Source organism: Mustela putorius, unplaced genomic scaffold (assembly GCF_011764305.1).
Source record: "Mustela putorius furo isolate JIRA1106 unplaced genomic scaffold, ASM1176430v1.1 tig00003863_pilon_pilon_pilon, whole genome shotgun sequence".
In the NCBI taxonomy this organism is placed as follows: domain Eukaryota; kingdom Metazoa; phylum Chordata; class Mammalia; order Carnivora; family Mustelidae; genus Mustela; species Mustela putorius.
The window spans coordinates 6398335-6423373 of NW_025422015.1; the positions used below are offsets into that span (position 1 = coordinate 6398335).

Consider the following 25039-nt stretch of genomic DNA (forward strand, 5'->3'; position numbering starts at 1 on the left):
GTCAAGAGGATTAACTGAAGTGTAGAAGAACCTGGCATACAGTGAGTATTCAATATATTTTTCTGTATTACTACAGAATGAAACAACATTTTTTTATTCTAAACATATGGGTATACTTAAGTTTCATTTTTATATAAGCTAAAGCAACAGCTATATGATAAGCTTTAGGTTTAAATATCTCAACCGCATCACATCGAAAGAGATATAACTGATTTATCAAACTGATTTCAGAACAGCTAGCTATAAAGGGAATGTGTGAGAGCCCAAGTCAGGAGCTAATGATGAATAAAAATAAAACAATTTACTTTTAGGATATAAACAAAATCAGTGGTAAAGAAGGAGACATGAATTCTTTTCCCTACAAATAAAGGAGAAAATACCTTTGTCCATATACTTTTGTTAAAAAGTTATAGATCTGGAAGATGCTATACTTTTAAAAAACAAAACTATTTCCATGCAAGATAGAACTTGGTCTTTGAGTCAGGAAATGCTTTAAGGGAAAAGAAAAGCCTTACATTTGGGCAATAATTTTCCTATCACTGATAGAACTGTGGGTTCTATACAAAATTATTATTTACCAAATATGGCTCAAAGATCAGATTACACCTTCCCTAGCATTACCAAGTAACACAGCAAGTATCAAAAGTAACAAGAATTTTAAAAAGATCTTAAAAATAACTATCCACTGCTACAAATTTATTTCAAAACAGTGTTTAAAAGTTAACACAGAGGAGCATCTGAGTGGCCCAGGCGGTTAAGCATCTGCCTTCAGCGGTTAAGCATCTGCCTTCAGCCAGGTCACGATCTCTGGGTCCTGGGATTGAGCCCCACATTGGGCTCCCTGCTCAGTGGGGGAAGTCTGTCTCTCTCTCTCCCCCTCTGTCCCTCCTCCCTGCTTGTTCTGTTTCAAATAAATAAAATCTTAAAAAAAAAAAAAGTTAACGTGGAAAGTGTCTCATTCAAAACACACGCAATTTACTTAGAGATGATAAGATTAAAGTCAGTCTGTGTATTCCCTAGAAGGCAAAAAAAAAAAAAAGTATTTAAGAATGAAGATTCCCATTTATTAATCCATATAGATGGACTTTCAAAGATCAAAAAAATACTTTAAATGATTTTTAAAATTTTATAACTACCTATAATGAAATCTCATTACTCACAGTAAAGTAGATTCTTTTCGTCTTTTCCAGACATACAATGTCATCTATAGATAAATTTGCCTTCTCCCTTTCAATAATTTTTTTGTTTTTTAGTCTGATTACATTGGGCAGTATTCCAAAGACAATATTATAGAATAGTTAATGCTGGCCAGACTTTTCTTGATTCATGACTTTTAAAAAGGAATTTAATATTTATTTCTAATAACAAAATGCAGACTTCTGGTCTGAGATATGTCAAATCTTAGGTATACTCATTTATTCCTGTTTTATGAAGGAATATTAGAAATAAATGTCGATCTCCCTTTTTTTTACGCTTCAAGATATTCATAACCCTCTCTCACCTACTAACATATGAATGAATGTATCATTTCTACATTCTACATTGCATTCTACTTCATTACAGTATTATTCTGTTAACATAATGGTAGTTTCCATTTGATAGTTTTATTAATCATTTTTTGCACCAACTGTTGTGAGATTGGTGTGCAATCTTTTACGCTCATATTTTATTATCATGTTACACTGGCTTTGTAAAAAGAACTGGGGAGTTTACCGTTTTCCTTCTACACTCTGAAATTGTTATCAAGGGCTTGAAGTTTTGGGGCGCCTGCGTGGTTCAGTGGGTTAAGCCGCTGCTTTCGGCTCAGGTCATGATCTCAGGGTCCTGAGATTGAGTCCCGCATCAGGCTCTCTGCTCAGCAGGGAGCCTGCTTCCCTATCTCTCTCTCTCTGGCTGCCCCTCCGTCTACTTGTGATTTCTCTCTGTCAAATTAATAAATAAAAGCTTTAAAAAAAAAAGGGGGCTTGAAGTTTTAAGAATTCAATAGTACAACCTCCTGGGTTTGGTGCATTTTGCAGCAAACAGTCTCTTACTAGGAAGACCAGCACTTTCATCCATGGCTCCAGATGCTATCCCCCACCCCCCTCTTGAGGAAACCAGCCACCTACCTTTCTTCTCATCTCTCCCTTCAACCTTTGAACATGTTTAAGTCTTAATCATCTTAAACATAATCCATGTATATACTCATACCAGAAAGTATTTCCTTATCAGTTAAGTCTTGTCCAGCAAGTATTTATTCACAAAACTATTTATGAAAATAGCTACTTTATTCAAGGCACTAAGCAAAGAGAATGGGTGTAGTTCCTGCCCTTTGCCTCCTCCTCATCACATGAGAAACACAAACATAAAAAAAACAACCTGCCATAGCAATGTAAGGAATGGATATGCTATGCTAGGCCATCTGTCTCTTACCATTCATGCCGTGCCAAACTTCTCTATTGAGTAGTAATACTGTGGCTTTGATTTTGTCTTAACCGACCTCGAAATTTCCCCCCTTGGTAAGAGTTTTATTCAGATCAAATACAATAACCTTTTCAGGATCCTCATCTACCATATTGCAATAACTAAACTTCTTAAAATATTTTGAGTTTTACTGGTTAATTTCTTTTTTTTTTTTTTAAGATTTTATTTATTTATTTGACAGACAGAGATCACAAGTAGGCAGAGAGGCAGGCAGAGAGAGAGGAGGAAGCAGGCTCCCCGAGAAGCAGAGAGCTCGATCCTAGGACCTTGGGATCATGACCTGAGCCGAAGGCAGAGGCTTTTACTGGCTACTTTCTAATTCATCATATCATTTGATCTTCATGAAAAACCACTGAGAAGGCTTGGTAGTCATTACTCTCATTTTGCAAGATTCAGAAAATTAAGTAGTATATTAATTATCAAAAACTTCAATCCGTGGTAGATTGAGGGCCAGAAATGTATTTGTGGCTTTCTAACTCCTGGTTCAGAGTTCCCTCTGGGCGATGCCTCAGACCTTACCAGGGATATTACATAGTATACAATAAAAATACCATGTTTTCTTTCTAAAATTCAAAAACATTTGAATTCCGAAACAGTTGGCCTTGGGTTACAGATAAAGTACTATGAACCTGTACAGTATTATTCCAGGAATCCCAATTAGGGACTATTCTTTTCCCTTATGCCACTCCATGCATTTTAGCTCCCATGTTTACCACCAAGCCCTTTAAGTTCTTAATAGCTCTTAGTTAGAATTGCCAATTCTACTCCACCCCTACCGCCACCACACTACCCCAGTCATCCCACATTTCAATGACCAGACCCACAGCTTACCTCCCTGCCACCAAAGTTTTCCTATTTGACCTATGAAGCCCAGTACAGCAGATTAAAAATGCTCCTATATAATCACTTTAATAAATATTTCACTCCTTTGCAGAAGAACTTAATAAACTGGAACAGATACATGAAGAGTATAAGGATAATGAATGTGGGATGACAGACAAGTTTTTGTTACCTTGTAAACTTTATAGCTGTGAAATAAAGAACTCCCTCTTTTTTAAACTTAACGAAATTAAAAATGTTTTCTAAGTTAACTTGCATTTATTCTGTAATCAAAACAAACAAAAAATTTATTAGACTCCTCCTCTACTTATCATTTCAACTAGAACTCTTTGGTATGGCTTTCAAGGCCTTTTCCCATCTGGTGTCACTGACCCCTTCGGCAGTCTGAAGGCTACAGATATCTTCTCATAATATTTTTAAATGCATTAAATACAGTATGTAGGATTACAAAGAGTCAGTTTTACTAAAAATATAATTTTAAAAAATGGATTTAAATGCATAAATGATTACAAAGAATGCATAATGAATACAAATGCAAAATGATTACAAAGAAATTAAAAAAAAAAAACTGAAAGTTACCAAGTTTCTTTTAAACCTGTATTTGTGATATGTTTATATGCTTCTTTACTAATACTCAATAAAATAAAATCTAGCAGAAGTCTAATAACCATAATTTTGAAGTAATCTGCATAAATTATATTAAGAAATATCAATAATTATAAAGTAATATGGAAATATCTGTGCTTTACCATTAGTAATAAAGTCACGGCCACTGCTAATACTACTGTGCTTTACTGTTTAAAATCCTAATACAGATCTTTCTTGAGTTATGATGGGGTTCCAACCATCATAACCCCATTGTAACCTGAAAACACTGTAAGTCAAAAATTCATTGGATACACCTAACCTACAGAACATCACAGGTTAGCTTAGCTACCTTAAATGTGCTCAGAACACTTACATAAGGGCAAAATCATCTAAACAAAGCCGATTTTATAATAAAGTGTTAACTATCTCATGTAATTTATTGAACAGTGTACTGAATGTGAAAAACACAATGGCTGTTTGGGAGCAGAAAGGTTCTGTAAGCAAACATTGGTTGTTCACCCTCACAGTTTCATGGCTGACTGGAGGCTGTGGGTTGCTGTGCTGCCCAGCACACAAAAGAATCCGGCAGTACATATTGCTAGCCAAGGAAAAGATGGAAATTCAAAATTCGAAGTATCATTTCTGCTGAACACATATCTCGTTTGCATCATCAGAAAGTTGAAAAATTTTAAGTTGAACCACTGTAAATGGGGACTGTCCATAGAAGGAAATACTGAATTTCATTTATAGGTTCCTGTTAGTGAAAACATAAAGATGTAGGGTTTTTTCCTCATCTAAACACAGGGATTCCTCTAAAGTCTATCCTCAGACCCCTTCCGGTTCATGGAGCTAGAGTAAAACTCACACTAAGTCCACCTACTTTCATTTCACACTAGTCCTTTTACCCATAGGAATCCAGTCAGGCTTGTCTGAACATGTTTAACCCAGCTTTCTTTCCTGTACACTACTGCCCGGACCTAAAATGTCATTTCTCCATCTTGATGCTTATCAAAATCTTAACTACTCCCCAAAACCAATTCAAGATTCATCTCCTTCTTGAATTCTTTTCTTACTGCTTCAGTCCACATGGATCTATTCCCAAAACTCCCACTGTACCTGTGGGTCAATGCTTCAAGATCCAACATTTAATTTTTCTCTTCTAGTTCCACTTCTGTGTCTCTTCATCTAGGTTATAAAATCCTTGAGGACATGGGCTGCATCCTTGTAAATAAGACACTGCTTACATATAATAAAGGCATACAGAATATACTCACAATAAGCAAACTACTCTCAATAAATTAGAAGATCATTTTTGGGACAACTTTAAAAACAATAAAACATCAAGAAGGCCAAAAATTCCACAAAGCACCTAAAAGGCAGCATAAATTAAGTTTAACAGTTCACTTCAATTAAAACCTAGATATTCCTACTATATTAAAAAATTCAGAAGCTTATTTACTAGGTAGTAATGAAGTCCAAGTAATAAATCAGGAAAGGAGTGGTAAAGTAGGCATAAAACAATGATTTGTTTCAAAAAATATTTGCTAAGCACCTACTACATGCCAGGCACTATACTAGATTCCACAGATTCAATGATTAAAAAAAACAAAGTATCTCACATAGGAATTTACTGTTAGACCTTGGACTAGAACCTAGGGCTCCTGACACTCATTCCGAAGCTCTGAAACAGGATAGCTATTTCTATCCTTCAGGACGGGTTAAGTGTGGAGCACGGGGAATGCTCCCGACTACTTATTACTACTTACTTGAAGGTAGTAAATCATATAAAACATTATAAAAAAACTATTTGGAGCTATTAAAGGTATATATACACATATACACATTAAGTAAAACCTACATAGTGTTATTATTAAACATCATATAAAAACCTCTATACATAAAATCTATTAAAAAAACCATTTTGGGATAAGTTTCAATTATCTTATGCAGCATTATTTATTACCTAATGAAACCAGATGAATGAGGGGTTACTCTATTCATTGACTGATGTTTTAATCACAAACACTTCATAAAGTTTTTTCTTCAAAGATCTCTATCCAGTTGAATCACTTATTTCAAAAAATACAAAAAACTTACATACCATATCTCAGAGGTTGGGTGGGTATGGCATGAGGTGGTAAGAGTGATGGTGGTAAATACCATTCTAAGTAATCTTTCTTTTTTTTTTTTTTCTAAGTAATCTTTCTTGTTGGAGGGAAGGGTCAAAAGATGAGGATAATGGGAATGTGGGTAGGAAACAAGGAATTGCTTTTCACATATTACAATTTCTACTGTTGATCATAACCACAAAGAAATTAATTTTCCTAAAAGGAAGTTCTTAGACCAATAGTAATGGAATACAGTGAGTGAGGGAGGCAAGGGCCAGGTGTGGAGGGACGAGTAAAACTAATAGCCTGACAATGCCATGCTAGGGACCCAAAGTTACCCTGTCCAAAACTTATCTCACTACCTCCCACCCAAAAATGTACCTCTATGTCAATTATTAATAACAGCATGATTCTGAAGCTGGCAATTTCAGGGTCTTCAACTGTTTTCCTTGCTACACACAATCAACAGCAAAGTTCCACTGATTATTCCCCACAAATATTTCTTGCATACATCCCCCTCTTTATATCCACAATGTCCTTGATCAGGTATCTGATACCTGGACAAACACAGTAACACAAGTCTCTTATCTGATGGTTTATTCTAACCTTAGACCTTCCTAAGCTGTATTTTGGAGTGGTAACAAACCTCTTAGCTCTTTTTTTTTTTTTTTTAAGATTTTATTTATTTATTTGACAGACAGAGATCACAAGTAGGCAGAGAGGCAGGCAGAGAGGAGGAAGCAGGCTTCCTGCTGAGCAGAGAGCCTGATGTGGGGCTTGATCCTAGGACCGTGGGATCATGACCTGAGCTGAAGGCAGAGGTTTTAACCCACAGAGCCACCCAGGTGCCCCGAACCTCCTAGCTCTTAAAATGTAACTGGATTACTCACATTCCTCCCTAACAGAGGTTAACAGATTTTGTAGAATTATACAGTACTGAGTATCCGTAGAAGGTGGTAACACTCATCTAGGGAATTATGGAAAAGGTGCTAAGCAGGAAAAGAGACTTGAAGACCAAGAACTTAGAGCAAAAGAGTCAGAAGAATTAGATAAAATTCAGGAAGGAGTGGGGTCAAGAAAGCCAAATGAAAATAAGCATAACAATAATGATTATAGAGTTTTATTATTTTGGTAATAATTTTATAGCTAATTTAGAATATAATAATTTTCTATAAACTAACATTTTTAAGATTTTATTACTGCATCAACAATATCAGAGAAAGCTTCTTCCAATAAACCTTATTAATCTGTTATAGAATCACATGACATAAATATGTGTATACAGATATATACATACACACACATATACACATACGTGTATAAACAAACTATATGGATCTGGAAATAAAATACATGGCTGCAAAAATAAATGTTCTCAGGTACTTAAATCTGCACTGGAACAATAAAGGCTCAGGGTATTTTTGTTTTGTAAAGCTCAAAGGAATAAAGGTTTATGAAAATGCTTTTGAAAGTATAATTATTACGAAAGAGAAAGTTGGCCTATAACTCTACCATCTACCTGGATATGGGAAGGACGAGTAAAAGATTTTTAAAATGTGCGCAGGAAATTTCTTATGAGACATGCTACTACGGGCTAAATTCTAAGCTCAGCCTACTATTTGCAATGTATGCCCCTTTCACTACAAGAGTCTGGGCTAAAGTTGTGATGATTTTTGCATAAATCCATTACCACAAGGAAAAAAAGAACAAATAACAATAGGCAAAATGTGTGCCTCACTAACTTTGGTTAGTATTGTTGCTATGTGCATTCTGTAGGAATATAATGTTTGTCTGAAAGCATCAACTCAAAATGTGGTACTCAGAAGAGACATATGGCCATAACCCATACTCTGGAATCTCAAAAATTCATTTACTTTCAAAAGCAAGCAAGGTTACTAGCTTTAAACTTTAGCAGTGTATATATGTGTGTTCACTCATTTACTCACAAATACTTACAGAGAGCTTAAGTGCCAAGGCATAGTACAAATGCTGTGAAAACTTACATTTAATGGGAGAAACTGCAAAGTAAACAGACTATTATAACACAATAAAGTAAATCCTACAACAGAAGAACTAAAACAAAGTGCTAGAAATATAGAAATTATCAATCAGAAAATATTACTAGAGTTAATTAGTTACAACAGAAAAGACTGTGGTATTTAAAAAGTATTTTCTGAAATACCTTTATATGAAGTAAACATATCTTAATGGAACTCAGAAGATCTGTCTTTTTACCAGTTCTGTAAATTGAGGCTCACCCTCTCCCTTCACCAATTTATTTTGGGGTCTAAGTCAGAAATTGAGGTCTCTTCCTTGCTAGATATTTTGCATACGTATTTTCAATTTTTGTTTTTGATCTGTCTCTCTGGCTGTTCTGTTTTTTCCTACAAGAGAAATATTGCCACAGAAAGCCTATAAGGCATTTAAATAATAGTGCCAAACCTTTTTCACAATACACATAGAAGTACTTCCTTTTAATAAAGGTTCAGGAGAAACCTCTGAAAATATAGACACATGTGTCTATACTACTATTATAGTCATCTTCCTGTCAAATTAGCATGGTTAAATACATTATTACAGAAAATACATATCCCCCAATCACATTTCTGGTGCATTTTTTTTTTTAAAGATTTTATTTATTTTATTTGACAGAGAGAGAGATCACAAGTAGGTAGAGAGGCAGGCAAAGACAGAGTGGGAAACAGGCTCCCTGCTGAGCAGAGAGCCCGATGTGGGGCTCGATCCCAGGACACTGAGATCATGACCTGAGCCAAAGGCAGCGGCTTAATCCACTGAGCCACCCAGGCGCCCCTCTGGTGCACTTTTAACATCAGATACACAACAGTAGGTTGATAAATAGAACCAATCCAAACTGGAACTTGGTAAAGTTCTTTATGTGGTAGGAAAATATGGCATTTTGCTAATAAACCTTAGATAAGATACAGTAAAAAGAAAAAGGTTACAGGGTATAGTTTTTAATAAATATTGCTAGACTATAAATTTCTCATATACCAACTCAATTGTTAACTCTCAAATTTCCATTTCTAGCCTGGATCTCTTGCTGGAATTCTATTTTGTATACCAAATCACCTACTTGATATTTATAAATCTAATGGGCCTTTCAAAGTTAACATGTCCAAAAACAAATCTTGACTGCCCAGCCGAAGCCTGCTACTTCAATGTCTCCTCCAATTCAATAAACAGCGACTCCACAGTTCCAACTGCTTGGGCCAAAAATTTTAGGAGTCATCTACGACTTCTCTTTTATGCCTCAGATCCAATTCATCAGCAATTCCTGCCCACACAAGGTTTGACACATATCCAAAATCTGACCTCTTCTCACCCTTTCCTGTTACTACCCTGGTCCAAGCCACTATCATCTTTCATTTGGACTACTGTAATAATTTCCAATATGATTTCCCTGCTTATAACTTTGCCCCACTCCCACAGTTTATTCCACATAGCAGCCTCAGTGAATCTTAAAAAGAAAAGTTACCGTCAGTTTAAAAGTTTAATGAAGAAAAATATGATCCTATTAATTGATGTAGAAAGAGTACTTTATAAAATTTAATACCCAATCATGATAAAAATTCTTGAAATTGAAAGGGAACTTTCTTAATCTGATAAACAACATCTACAAAAAACCTACAGCTAACATATACTTAATGCTGAAAGACTGAATGCTTACTCCTAAGATCAGGCACAAGACAAGCTTGTTTGATCTCACCACTCCTATTAAACACAGTACTGGAAGTACTAGCCAGTGCAGTAAGACAAGAAAAACAAATAAAAGGCACACAGATTGGAAAGAAGAAAGAAAACTATCTCTATTCACAGACATATTAGAAAACTCACAGGATCTACAAAAAAACTCCTAAAAATTGTTCAGCTTATCAAGGTCTAAGGAAACAAGGTCAGTTAACAGAAATCAATCCTAAACTAGCAATGAACAACTAGAAACCAAAATTTAAAACACAGTATCATTTACAAGTGTTTGGTATAAGTCTAACAAAACATGTACAAGGTTTGTGTACTGGAAACTAAACAATGCTGGTGAAAGAAATCAAAGACCACCTAGATGTAAGAAGAGATATAGTGTTCACAGACTGAAAGACTCAGCAAGGTAAAAATACAGATTTTCTTCAAATTGATCTATAGATTTAATGGAGTTCCTACCAAAATCCATGATTTTTATAAAATTTTATAAATTTTACATGGAAAAGAACTGGAATAGTTAAGAAAAAAATCTGAAAAAAGGCAAATTAAACTGGAGGAATTTTACCATCTGGTTTTAAGACTTAACTATATATAGTGACAATAATCAAGATCGTTACTAATGGAGGGAAAGACACAAAGATCAGTGGAACTTAACAGAGAACCCAGAAACAGACCCTTACAAATACAACCATTTGATCTGTGACACAGGTACAAAAGCAATTCAATGGAGGAAGGATATAATTTCCAACAAATTGTGTTCAAACAATCTAGACATCCACAGACAAAAATGATCCTGAATCTAAACTTTACATCTCAGGGGTGCCTGGAAGGCACAGTTGGTTAAGTGTCTGTCTTTGGCTCAGGTCATGATCCTGGGTCCTGGGATCAAGTACCACAATGGGCTTCCTGCTCAGCAGGAAGTCTGCTTCTCCCTCTGCCCTTACCTCTCCCCCAGCTTGTGTGAGCTCTCTCTAATAAAATCTTTTTTAAAAAATAAAATCTTACGGGCGCCTGGGTGGCTCAGTGGGTTGAGGCCTCTGCCTTCGGCTCAGGTTATGATCCCAGGAGCCTGGGATGGAGTTCCACATCGGGCCCTCTGCACAGCAGGGAGCCTGCTTCCTCCTCTCTCTCTCTCTGCCTGCCTCTCTGCCTGCTTGTGATCTCTGTCAGGTAAATAAATAAAATTTATTTAAAATTTATTTTTTTTTAAATCTTAAAAAAACAAAACAAAACACCCAACTTAAAAAAATAAAATAAAATCTTAAAGAAACAAACCACATCTTAAATAAAAATTAAGTCAAAAGGATCATATCTCTATATATCCAAAATGTAAAGGTTTCGGAAAACTTACAGAAGAAAATTTGGGATCTAAGGTTATATAGTGAGTTCTTAGACTTGACAACAAAGGCACAATCCACAAAAGGAAAAATGGGTAAGTTCAACTTCATCAAGATTAAATTTTTTTGCTCTGCAAAGGACAATCAAAAAAATAGACAGATAAGCCACAGACCAGGAGAAAATATTTACAAATCACATACTTGACAAAGCATTTGTATCCAGTATATTTAAAGAACTCACTAGACTAAACAAGAAGAAAAAAAAAATCCCATTAAAATATGAGCAAAAGACTTAACACACACTTTACTATATAGGATATACAGAGAGCAAAGCACATGAAAATATACTCAAAATCATTAACCATTAAGGAGATGCAAATGGATACTTTGATAAGATGCCACTACAAACCTAGCAGAATTTCTGAAATAAAAAATACTGACAACACCAAAGGCTGGTTAAGGATGTGGAGAAACTGGATCTTTCATATATTGCTGGTGGGAATGTAAAATGGTATAGCCACTGTGGAAAAGTGGTAATTTTTATAAACATGTATTTATCATACAACACAGCAAATGTACTCCTGGGGACTTACTGTAGAAATGAAAATGTATTTTCACAAAAACCTGTAGAGTTTTATTTTTATAGAAGACTAGAAACTCAAAAGTCCTTCTGTCAGTCAATGGTTAAACAAACTGTGGTAGATCCATACAATGGTATACTTCTTTGACATTAAAATAGAATCAACTACTGATAGAGGCATTAACTTGGATGAATCAAGAGCATAATGCTGAGTAAAATAAACCAATCTCAAAAAGTAACATAATGGGTGGTGATTCCATTCAGACAATACTCTTGAAGCACCAAAATTATACTGACAGAGAACAGATCTGTGGTTGTCAGGGGTTAAGGTTGGGGAAAAAACACAAAGGAGTTTCTTTGTGGTGATGAAACAGTTCTAGTTCTATATCCTGACTGTGATGGTTACAAGAATCTTACATATGTATGATGAATGATATATAGCCATACACACATAAAGTGAACAAACATGTTCTAAAAAACGAGGGGAAAAAAGGCAAATAGATCATGTCTTAAAACCCTTCAGGGCTTCTTATCACATCCTGAATAAAATCTAAAGTCTTTACTACGATCTAAAGACACTACATGAAATACATACTTGGATCTCATCACCTTTCCCCCCTCTCTCAGCTCCAACTACAGTGGCCTTCTTGCTCTTAGAACATGGCTAGCAGACCCCCACCTAAAGGCCTCTGGACGTGTTATTGCCTCTATTTGGAAAGCTCGTTTCCTTTATCACTTCATCAGGTACGTATTCAAATGTCATCTAATCAGAGAAGGCTTCCCAGTCTTTCCCCAATAAAGTGGTATCTTCCTACTCTCTCTTTAGGAACCTTGAAATGAACAGAAAGAACTCAAATATATTCCTCACACGTTATTGCCCTGGTATGTTCTTATGCTGGTAAATGGCAGGCATTACACTAGGCACTCTGGTACTCAAGCCAGGGCATGTGGACCATTACCTTGTTTTATTTCACACTCAGTATTCTCTTCTCAAATTCATTACGTACTCTTCTCTTTAATCATTGCCTTAATTCATTAGTCCAGTTCCTTATCCAAATACATGGCTGTAAGGCCTGCCCGTTCCTTCCAACCCTGGCTCTTTTCTAAATATTCTGTACACTACAGCCAGAAAGATCTTTTTTTTTTTTTAATTTATTTATTTGACAGACCAAGATATCATAAGTAGGCAGAGAGGCAAGCAGAGGGGGAAGAGGAAGCAGGCTCTCCGGTAAGCAGAGAGCTTGATGTGGGGTTCCATCCCAGAACACTGAGATCACGACCTGAGCCAAAGGCAGAGGCTTTAACCCACTGAGCCACCCAGGTGCCCCCAGAAATCTTTTTAGAATGTTAATTTAAGCACTTGCCTTTCATCATTTATAGACTAAGGCAAATCTACCTTACAGAGCATAGAGGTATTTTCATGCTCTGTCTTCTAATTTTCCACCTCATTTCCTATTGACCCCTCACTAGTGCCTATGCATGATGAAACTACAGTTACTTAAGGTGTGTGGACTTTCCTTCTTCCATCCTTCACACATATTGTTTTCTCGGACAGAAATGGCCTCTCTTCTCCCAGCTACACTCCTGGTCTGACATACACTCAGATTAAGCATCATCTCTCCTATGAAGATTTCTGTCGTATCCCTTCATCCCTCACTGAGTCAGACACTCCTTCTATAGAGTCCTTAAGGGTTTTACGTTTTACCACTACCACAGCATTTGTTACAGAATAGCACACCAGTTTTTATACATGTCTGCTGAAGGCAAGACCTAGATCTTATTCATTTCCATCTCTGTCACCAGCAAAGTACCTAGCACACAGCAAAAACTCAAAAACAACTCAGAACTATTAGGTAAGTGAATTAGGTTGACTAATAAAGAATGTAGAAATAAGACACAGTGGAAGATTGAGTCAGGCAAGATTCCCTGGGTTAGCCAACTATTTCACACAGGTGTGTCACAGAAGGCATCTGAAACAAATTCTGTGGAGTTTCTGTCTACTCTTTTGATCACGTGACAGTCCATGAAAGTTGAAGTACTAATCCTGTAGCTTGGTTTGGCTAAGATCACCAGTTCAATTTTCCCATGAACCAGCTACCTTCCCCCCAAAGTACTTCCTGTTCCATTTGCTGATATATGGGAATGGCTCTGAACAGTAATCCTGTAAATTCATGCCATTGTTCACAAGGGGAAAATCTCCTGAAGAGAATGAAGATGTCTCACTCAGGCTGACCAACTACTTCATCTACAAAAGCCCTGAAAAAGAAAACGAAAAACAAAAAAATGAAACCTCCAAGTAAGGAAGGAAGGAAGAGAGGAAGGGAGGAAGGAAAAAAAAGGCAGGCTGGCAAGCTCAACCGCACAGGTCAATACATTTTCCTATGTAAAAAAGCAGAACTGTGGAAATGGAAATTTATTTTTCCATTTCCTTAGAAAATCATCATAAAGTGGCAAACAGTACTTAACTTAAGTACCATTCAGGTAAATGTTAGCTACAAGGTAAATAGCAAGTTGCTCTCAATGCAAATACACAGTACCTGTATCTCCACAACTTTTGTTTGACAATGATATCTTAGATATCTCTGTGAAGTACTTTTTCTTTTCAATTCTAGCAGCTACTTAACTGTGATGCCTACATACAACTGCTTCAGTTCCAAAGAGTAAATGTCCATGTTTATGAGGTCACTAATTGCAACTATACAAGCTGTGCTTAATAGATTAAAATGGAACATACATTGTATGTCGAATTCCTTTCAAAAAACCACTGAGGTTTTTTTGTTTGCTTCTGCCTATATTACTGTCTTCACTAGAACTATTTTCTAGGGATGACTTAGCACCAATAAAAACCTATGATCAGGAAATGCTAGTATAAAAGACAGGACAGCCTACAGAAAGTTAAGAATATGGAAGCAAGTATCTATCTTATTTTTATACCATAGATTTGAATGTAATTAATTTCTTTTTTTTTTTTAATTTATCTGATACAGAGAGAGAGAGATCACAAGTAGGCAGAGAAGCAGGCAGAGAGAGAGGGGGAAGCAGGCTCTCCACTGAGCAGAGTGCCCGATGCGGGGCTCAATCCTAGGACCCCAGGATCATGACCTGAGCGGAAGGCAGAGGCATTAACCCTCTGAGCCACCCAGGTGCCCCTGAATGTAATTAATTTTTAAAGCAGACTTCCTCAATTTAAATCCTTATGTAATTGATTACTGATCTGTTACATATAAGATGAACTCTGCTGCAAAGGACAAAAAAGCAAAAATTTGCTGACTTAATTATTATTGGCATTAAGTGACCCATCTGAAAAGTTCTGAAAATACATTAAGTTTTTAAAATAATGGCATTTGAGGAAAACAAAAATTACATAAATAATCCTACAAACTACATACTGACTTTGCTAAAAGAAAAACTATTCAGCTATTAGAAACAACACTAAAAAGACCAATGTAGATTTCATAATCCTCTCTGCAATATTATTATTTATCTAATGATTAATGACTAAACTTCCAATGCCTCATGGCTTTATTTTACAGACTGTACACAAACCACACGTGTTAAGAGTAAAGTGTATTTATTACCTCTAGGGTTAGAGATTTCATATACACACTACAAAATGTTCTAAACATACTTTTTATTCATTCATTCATTCATTTATACTGTTTAGCAGTAACCACAGTAATTGGATTTATATTTTAGTAATAAATTACTTGTATTACTTATAATGCAGGGAAAGTTCTGAAATTTACTGGATGATAAACTAATGGTATTTGTTAATATATTAAAATACTATTTATGCAGATAGCACTTATGCTAATTAGTAGAGTAAAATATCCTACAACAATCACATTAATTCACTCAATAGATTAAGATTAAAAAACTTAGGAAAGATCAAAGCACAAAATCATAGTTAATCCAGTAATAAACATTGGGAAAATCAGCACTATATTCCTTTTAAATGTGAAATAGACACAGAAGAGTATTACTGAAATAACTTACAAAATATTAACTAGTAACTTAAAACAGAAAAGGTACAAATCATTTTATATAAAGTAGCACAAGTTTTATGGTATTATATTTAACCTCATATTTAAGGTGTTTTCAAATATGATCCGTGGCAATTTTCTAATTAGAAAGAACTTAATTATGAGCATGGACTACTTTCAAATTGAAAATAAAGGCTTCTTCACAGGAAAGGGTAAGGAAAATACAAAGAAGTCACACATTTATTTTGTTGATTAAAAAATAATGATGATGCTTTGTTTATTTCATCCTTGGTCCAAAGAGTAAGAGTAAATTAGTAGAGAAATTATTTTCTTTTCATTCTATTTTTTGAGGAAAAATAAGGTACCCTGAAGGAAAAACCTAACAAAATTCCAAATGTAAAATTACTTCTAATTATTTAAGCTATATGTCTTATGTAACTACAAGAATTTGCCTTGTTCTATTTGAAAGATTAATACTTTAAAAAATTAAACTTGACTAAATAGAAGGCACTCAATATGAAGCTGACATGAAAAAGTTACAGGGAAGAAAAGATGCCTTGAAAAGCACAAGATTATCATAGGATATATTCTCCATTTTGACTATTTATTGATGCCTATTAGGTTCAAAGTCAGTACAGTACTAAGTAACATAAGAAATACAGATAATGTAGTTAAAACTACCATTCAAGGTAAGTATTAGTATGCATTATTTTTCTGAAGAGAAGTCCTAGGCTCAAAGAGTTTGAGAGGTCAATCTAAGGCCACATACTTAGAGCCAGCAATACAACCCAGGAGTTGAACTTGTGCTCATTGACTTCAAAGCCCAGGTCTTTTCTTATTAACCCTGAGTGAATCCCCCATGATAAACTTAAGATATTTAGTTAAAGGGGTAGAGATTGACAAGTTGACAAGAGAGACCAACTCAAAATCAAAAGTAATATTCTCTTCAGTTGTTGACAGAACCAAAACTAAGTAAACTCCCCTCATCTCTTATCTCTCCAGTTTATATCAGAATTACTGTTTTTGTTGATTTGTCTAACTAAGCAAAACTTGCCTGGTGTGAGAATCCTCTTCTACAAGGTCAAGTTGCTGATTTCAAGTTTTCGTTTGTATTGGCAAGTATTTTCTCTCATTGATAGGGAATGGAAAATCATTCCACTGAACAGTCATTGGCTCTATATTGATGAAACAAGCCTGCCCAGCTGGCAAGATGACAAGCAGCAAACCTGTGATGTGCTCAGTTTTGCTGACACCAAAACAGTTAACATTAAGATAGGCCCAAAGAAATTTTCCTTAATATAAATGTTAAGAGTAAAACTTCAAACTAAAACTCAAAATAATAGTATTATCTATTAATTCAAATAGAAGTATGGTTAATAAACCAGGGAGTAAGTAGATTTTAGTAATTAAAAGGACTCTTTTACACACTTTTGGGGAAGGGGCAATAATTTGCTGTCATTCTCCCAGAACACGTCTTCTGCACCAGCCAAACAGGCAAGTTAAACGGTCAGAATTACCCCCCAGAAATGTTCACAACTTTGCTGGTAGCACTAATCTCTCTAATATATCTAGGAATGTGGCATTGCTTTGACTTACTGTTTTGGCAAGGTTGGGTGGAGGGATCGGATGCAGGGATCACACGGTTTGATAAACTAATTCTTTTGAATAATATTTTAGTAACAACCAACATTCATTTATTTCCACCAAAATCTTCGTTAAATTTTAAACTACTCTTGCTTCTCTCCTGTCTCTTTCTCTGCAGGACCTTCCCAACCTGTATTATTTGACTTCTTTGACTTTTGCTAGGACTGTTTTTGTTTTTCTTAAGTGAAACAAGAATGCCATTTTCTTTAACAATGCAATTAAAATATTACAAATTCTTACCATGCTCTCATCTATGTCCTACCTGTTTGTGGATAAATCAGACTTTCCTTCTGAAGCCAAACTGTGGGAATATTCCTTTTTAGTGGTAGGTTGTTACAGTTCAAAACAAGTCAACAAAAGACCGTAAGAATATCAAAATATTAAATTGTATTCCTATCTCATTTCTAAAACAGTATGGGAATACATCAAATTTGAATATAAAACAATTTGCTCCTATATACCTTTGAAGAACATTTTCTTAAAACCTAAGAAATATTTTGTATAAACGACTAAATATCTTAGAAGTTGAGGAAATCTTGGGTTTTAAGAAAGCTAAAATTACGGGTGCCTGGGTGGCTCAGTGGGTTAAAGCCTCTGCCTTCGGCTCAAGTCATGATTCCAGGGTCCTGGGATCGAGCCCCCGCATTGGGCTCTCTGCTCAGCAGGGAGCCTGCTTCCCCCTCTCTCTCTGCCTGCCTCTCTGCCTACTTTCTCTCTGTCAAATAAATAAAATCTTAAAAAAAGAAAGAAAGCAAGCAAGCAAGCAAGCAAGCTAAAATTACTATACATTAGGCAGAGGATAACTTGCCACAGAACAGGAAAAAGTTGGCTGATGTTAAGATTTAAACACAAGAAAAACGGTTACTGTTGAAGTAGGGTGGGGTGGGATGATTTTCTGTGAAAACACGAATATTCCCCACATTATAAGATTGTAACAACGTGACTGATCCCAGTTAATTCATAAAGCCAGTATAAATCTATAGTTTCATTGAAAGTTCTTTAAAAAGAAAGATAAACTTATCTTTTAACAGTTAAGAGCATGTAAGTATGTGTGAATTATTTTTTCTATTCTTATAAACACTGCTATTCACTTTTTCACTTGAATGTCAACAACTTCATAGGAATAGGTTAATAAATGCCAATCTAGCTGCAAATTACTGATTTCTTCCTTTCAATTTCTGTGGTATACTTCAAATTTTCGGCTAGATTTTTAAAAAATGACTTTCAGGAGACCTTGCCTGACACCTCAGTCTGTGCTTAAACTAGAGATTCAAAGTAGTCACTTTTCAAACTCAAAAGTGGCTTACCACCAAAATGAGTTGTGATACACAGAAAAACTAAGAACCATTCAACATTTAACACACAGTATTTCTTGAGCTCTTAAGCAGAGGCCAACCACTGAAGATATGGTGAAGTCAAAACTGAAATGAAAATAAACCATGGTCTGTCCCTAAGAAGCTCAGTTAGTGATCTTCCAGAATAAAAATGAAAAACAAATACTTCAATTTAACTGGCTATTCCACTTTCCCCTCAAAAAAACTCATCAACAATTCGTACTTTTTTATCTCTGTAAAAGTTTTCCTTAATATTTTGTGAATTCTTTGGATTAACCCCTTCACACAATAAAGGAGTAATAAATAATGAAAAGAGCAAACATTTATCAAATGCTTTACCGTATGCCACGCTATACTAAATGTTTCACAACTATTGCATAAATTGGAACCTTAACACACTATTTGTATTTGTCAAAATGCTGAGATCCAGCTTGTCAATCTTAATAAGCTATGTCACAATGTTCTGTCACCAGAAAAACACTGTATACCTGATATCACATTGACTAGGCAACTGTACCAATTTCCCAGACAGTGCTAGTGACTGTAAGTTATAGGTGCATTTTAATTAACCTTTGCTATCAGACAAGAATGCTTTAGTTGCTCAAATGAAATATATATTAAACAATGCCCCACAGTGTTACCAGAGCTTCTTGGAAGGGTCACCAACTTCAACTATATTTGTTTGACAGAACTTTCTGGTAAGCAGCAAACAAAAATGTTACAACTTACCTAGCCCCTTCTATATAGCAGATAATTGACACAAAATGTATAATTTATAATCACATCAACCTTAGTGATATACACTACTTTTAGACAGAAGAGAACAAGTTCAGAGAGGCTACAAAATTGTAATCCTCTCTGAATCACAAAGCTAATCAGTGGCAAAACGAGGACAGCAGACTCTAGATTTTCTATTGAGCAACAAAGCAGTTTTCTGAAGTATGCACAATAGGAAACTGCTATCAATGGAAACTATAAAGTACAGACATAATTGCATTTCAAAAGTTATAAAATATATTCCTAAAGAAAAAAACTGCAAGTTTTTGTTTTTGAAATCAAGGATAATAATTGAGCATACAGTTCTGAAAAGAGCCAATAAACAATGTCCATTCTCAACAAATTTTTCTGTTTTATTTTCTCCACAGGACTTTTTCACCCAAGACATATTAATTTTACTCATTTGTTTTTCACTACCAAAATGTAAACTATGTGAGAACAGAAATTCTATGTCAGTCACTGCTGCTACCTCCAACATCGCAAAGGTTCCTGGCACACAGTAAGTGCTCAATAAATATTTGTGAAGCAAATGAAAGTTTGGCACCCAGTAGGCATTTAGTAAATATTACTGTCTTTTTCTTTCCTTTCCTATGAAAGAAACACTAAAAAGATATTAAATTTTTAAAGGTCAAAAAAATTTCATGATTCCCTTGATAACGAAATTTTGAACTGGAACAGATTAGAAATGCAACAGATTTATTAAAATTTAACATTAAAAATATTACAAAGCAAATAAAAAAGACATTCAGCAATTTACCACGCAGCAAGAGAGAAGGGGGAGTCTACATAAATTGTATTTTGAAAAAATGCTCTTTTAAGTGCCAAACTTTAATTGATTTTCATAGGTATGTTTTGTGACATTAGTATCTATGATTTTAGTTTGTGGCAATTCTGGCTTGGATCTCCTGAAATATCAACTTGTCACCTGACACTTTTTACTGTGCTTTTAACAGTAGCTCATTCCTCTTCTGAGGATTAAGAAATGAGAAACTAAGCATATTCTATAAAGTGACTATATAGAAATCAGAGTGAAAGGCTAAATGAAATGCTTAACTTTAATGCCAGAAGGTTACCTGGTACTAAACATTGTGTTTTTAGGGATGGAATGAATACTTAGAAAACAAAGAAAAAGCCATTCTTATCTATGACTTTATCAAAATCACAGTCAGGTTTAGTGGTCAACAAAAGAGAATGCTGAAAGTACAATACTAGCTACCCCATAAGAGTACTTCCTCAGGTTTTTTAGCTTTCTGATTAATCAAGTGTCCTTGATTTTATAGGACCAGAATCACAAGAAATGAAATGTCAAACTACTGTGTTTTCAAAATATGAGCCAGAGGTAAGTAATATAAATAAATTCCCATAATTTAAATGTCTCCAAATTCTTACCACTTTGATACAGTTTTATTTCATTTTTTATAAAGATTTTATTTATTTATTTGTCAGAGAAGAGTACAAGCAGGCGGAGTGGCAGGCAGAGGGAGAGGCAGGCTACAACCTGAGCAAGGAGTCCAAAACAGATTTGATCCCAGCACCCTGGGATTTCTACCCGAGCTGAAGGCATAAGCTTAATCAACTGAAGGTTTAAAATAAGATGACATACATATGGTCAGAGTCTATCAAAAGATTCAGAGCAAATACCCTTAGTACAGTTCAGCATGATCATTTTCCTATGCTTGGTAGCCACCACTACCCACATCTACATATTTATAGCTACCCAAAACTGTTCATCTAATAATCCCTTATCTTCTCCTCATTACTATTTTGCCTCAGTCTTCGCATTGTGAAGACCTCATAAGCTTTCTATTACAGACAGTCCCAATTCAGATGGATCAAATAAAGATGGCATAAGTGAAACAAAGGAAAAGTGCTACTACTGTTCTCTGGGTCATAGGAGCCTGGCCAGGTAGAGATATAATGGAATTGAAGCCTTTCTGATTTACAGTTTAATTTACAAACTTTACATGTTGGGAAGATTATCAGACACTTTTTTCTAAACGATCTATAAAAGACAAAAATTCCCACTTCAAGTATGTTGATGATTGTTAAAAAAAAAATAAACTTTTAGTCTTCATCAATTTATGTTTCTTAAAAAATGTTCAGAAAATTCAGACATCCCTCAAGGAATTTGTGGCAAGAAATGTATAGTTTCATGTAAATGATCTACATTACACCTATTTTTCAAAATGTGGTGTGTTCAGATATATGTGTACATTTCATCCTGAACAGTATTGAGAAAAGAATTTTCCTTACAGAGAAAATGACAGAAATAGAATAAACTTTTACTTGTATAATGTTAAGATAATTACCCACGTTACTAATACTAAAGAAGGAATACTCATTAACATAATTGGGGATCTGGATAATGTCTACCGAACTGAAGTTTAAAAACCTCATTTCATTAGATATAATAACTGTATGCAAGTCTTAAAACAATCCTTAGTTGAAGCCAAGTACTTCTTCCCACTAAAGAGAGGACCAAATATAGATGTTATTTCAATCAAACAGGACTGGTTTAAGTCAAAATATATTTTTCAGGAAACTGGTATCAGATGAGATGCCCATCATTTACCGAGTTCTTAATGAGTTAAAAGAGCACAGGCTCTACTATTTAATCAGTTCACCAAAGAGGGGTGAATAACTACAGTTCATCAGTGTCCTGTGAGAATACTTTTAAACTCAGAAAGTCATTACCACGTACCCAAAAGAAAAAAATGAAATAATGGAGTATATTCAGTGGATGACTTATCTAATTAACACATTCAACTTTCAGTTGATCCTTTAAAGATTTAAGTCGTAAGACCTTATATTAGAAACTGATTAGATAAAAAGGAGGAAAAAAAAAAACCCAAAACAAAAGAAAAAACCAAAAAAACCCCAACAGAAGTTCTGAATCACTGGAATTTTTGTTCTATTTCCTGTTAACACACTGATGGTACCATCACTCAATATATTTATTCCATATATGTTTTTAAATGCTTAAGGATCCCTTTTAAACTAACTTGGCCCTAATTTAATTTGTAGCTCATTTATCTGACAATTCCTTCCATTGTTTCTAATTTAAGTGCTCAGCCAAAACATACACTAAGATGAAAAGCATGCCCTCTTTTATTAGAAAATGCAATGGTTTCAAAACTAAAGTTCCAAACTGCAGGGTTTATTAAAACCAATCACGATTTCACTGTCACGCAAAAAGGGGGCCAATACTTTGCTACTTGTGGCAACCAGTTAAGTGTGGCAACCAATTAGCAGTGTAAAAACTGAAAGCAAAAATTCTATTCCATGCCCACCAAAATTCCCAGCCAACTCTGATATTGCATAATGAGCAAGATTTTCTGAGTGAGCTAAAGCACAGATCAGTTCTTTATAAAAAAGTGAATCAACCTGACCCTAAAATTTGACACTTTGAAATCTTACCTAAAACAGACAAAATGGATGCAAAATTATACTGCCTCACTGTTGTCTCCAATACGACCTTAGTGTTCAAGAACTTTCCAGTGAATAAAATGCTCTTGAAAACAGCCTCGAACTGGGGACCTGAATTTCATGAACTACTGAGAAACCCCTGTGAAGCTGCAAACTCCCTCCGCTCTCCTGGAAACCCCTCTTATCAGAAACATTTGAAGAATTTCTCCACAACAATTAAGCGGACTTGAAGAATGGAAACCTAACATCTCAAATATACTATATATGGAATGAAACGTAGCCAAACACATAAATACAAACACACGTTCTCTGAAACCTTGATATACAACTCTGCCGGAGCAATTCGACAGCATCACCAACAGAAAGATACACCTGTCACCTGTTCAGCAATACCCAGGTCCTTTCAGCCTCCCAGCTACAACCACAATCTTAGGGTTGGAGTTCGTATGGACAGAACACTAGAATTACCCAGTGAAATTAGGGGGCCACATATTCACAGCGGGGCTTGCTCCCCACTTCAAGAAGGCTGCAGAAAACCAACGCTGCAAAGGGAACGAAGTTCTCCCCCACCCCCGTCCCCCCACATCTCTTTCACTCTCTCCCCCCACCACCCTCGCTAAGTCATCTTTATCCGGACCATGGCTCCCCAAAAAGGAGTTTTCCTTTCCCCCTCCCCCATCTCACACATGCCTGAGGGGCGGGCCGGGGGCAGCGGTGCAGGCAGGGGCCCTCCCCACCCCCTGGCACCCTCCCCTACCCGGGGCTCTCCCCGGCTCCCGACTCCAATGAATGCCCCCCTCCCCCTACACACATACTCCCCGGAGCCCAGGCCCGGCCCGAGGCTCCCCACCCCCACTCGGTCGGGAGGACTTTGGGGGGCCTCCCACTCTGCCTCGCCACTGGGGGAGGAAGGAGGCGGAGGGAGGAAGAGTGAGAGGAAGAAGCGGGCGCCCCGCAAGGGCCCTGCGAGTCAGCAGAGCCCCTTCCAAACGAAGGGGGGGTGCGGGGAGTTGAGGGGAGAGCCGGGACTGGGGATCCCGCCGAGGCCCGGCAGTGCTGTCCGTTTACCCTTCGCCGCCGCCGCTTCCCCCTCCTCCTCCTCGGCCGCCGCCGCCGCCTCTCCCACTAGGGCAGCCGTCTCCACCGTCGCCGCTGCCGCCTCCACCACCACGGCTGCCGCCAGCGCCGCCGCCGCCGCCTCCGATTCCACCCGGCAGGGGGGACACCTCAGCCCTCCCTCCCTCCCCGCTCAGCCCCTCCGATCGGCCGCCGCCGCCAACTCCCTCCGGCCGCTGCCGCCGCTGCTCGTGGCTGAGGGGGAGGGGAGGAGAGGGGGTCGGGCTGGGTCGCCCCGCCGGCGGCTGCTGCAGATCAAAAACGCTGGCTGGGTGGCGTCGCCGCTCCCCGCTCCTCGGCTCCGGCTCGCTCGGCCTCCCCACCTCCCTCTGCCCCCACCCCCCTCGCGCTCGCCTGCCCTCCCCCCACCCCCCCAGCTCTCGCTAGCTCTCGCCGCGGCTCCGCCAGCCCAGTGCAAATCAAAATACTGTCACACAATATGGCGGCTGCGCCGCCGGCAAACACCGCGAGATCTGCGGCCGCTGCTGAGGCGGCGGCTGTGACGAGGCCTCCCCCAGCCGGCCGGCGGCGGCGGCGGCTGCAGCGGCGGCGTGGGGATGCTCTTTCTCCGCCCTGCACCCCTCCCCCGACACTCGCAGCCTCCACGCCCGCTTAGCGAAAGCCGGAGCGAGAGCCCGGCTCCGCGACGCGAACTGGCGCTGGCCGCCGCCGGGGCCGTGCCAGAGGGGCAGCCGGCGCAAAGAGCTTGGGGAGGGCCCGGGAGCCTACGTTTTCAAATCCCGACCTCTCATACTTTGGAGGGCTGTGTGTGTGTGTGTGTGTGTGTGTGTGCGCGCGCGCGCGCGCGTGCGCGGGTGTGTGTGGAGAAAGTGCAAGTTCCCCCACCCCACGGGGGCCGGTAGCAGTTCGCGCTGAAATCTGTCCGGAAGCGGGCGGCGGGACCTGCCCCGGATCGACCGAGCCCGCGGGTGGGGGCCTAGTGCTCGGGGCTGGGGGCGGCCCCGCCGCGGGCCGGGGCCGCGGGGGGCAGCAGGTGGGCACGCGGCGGAGGCTGTGTCTGGCAGCGGTGGGGCCGGGACACACCCCCTTGGAGCCCGGAGCGACGGGGCCGAAGCCCGGAGTCTCAAGAATGTATGTGGGAGAAGTCCTGGAAGCCACCACGCTC

At 37.7% G+C, this 25039-nt stretch overlaps 1 protein-coding gene across 5 annotated transcripts in view; it reads right to left on the minus strand.

Annotated features, from left to right (window-relative positions):
• TAB2 (TGF-beta activated kinase 1 (MAP3K7) binding protein 2) overlaps positions 1 to 23996 on the minus strand; it is a 91323-nt gene extending 67327 nt beyond the window's left edge. For 2 of the 5 annotated variants that reach the window (XM_045066251.1, XM_013056260.2), the window contains exon 1: positions 5008 to 6681. The gene's annotated coding sequence lies outside the window, so the exon portion shown is untranslated. Of the gene's footprint in view, positions 1 to 5007; positions 6682 to 23865 lie in introns of those variants that run through there. The other 3 variants (XM_013056261.2, XM_045066252.1, XM_004752773.3) reach the window with 3 other exon arrangements.
• Between the last annotated feature and the right edge of the window lie 1043 nt (positions 23997 to 25039).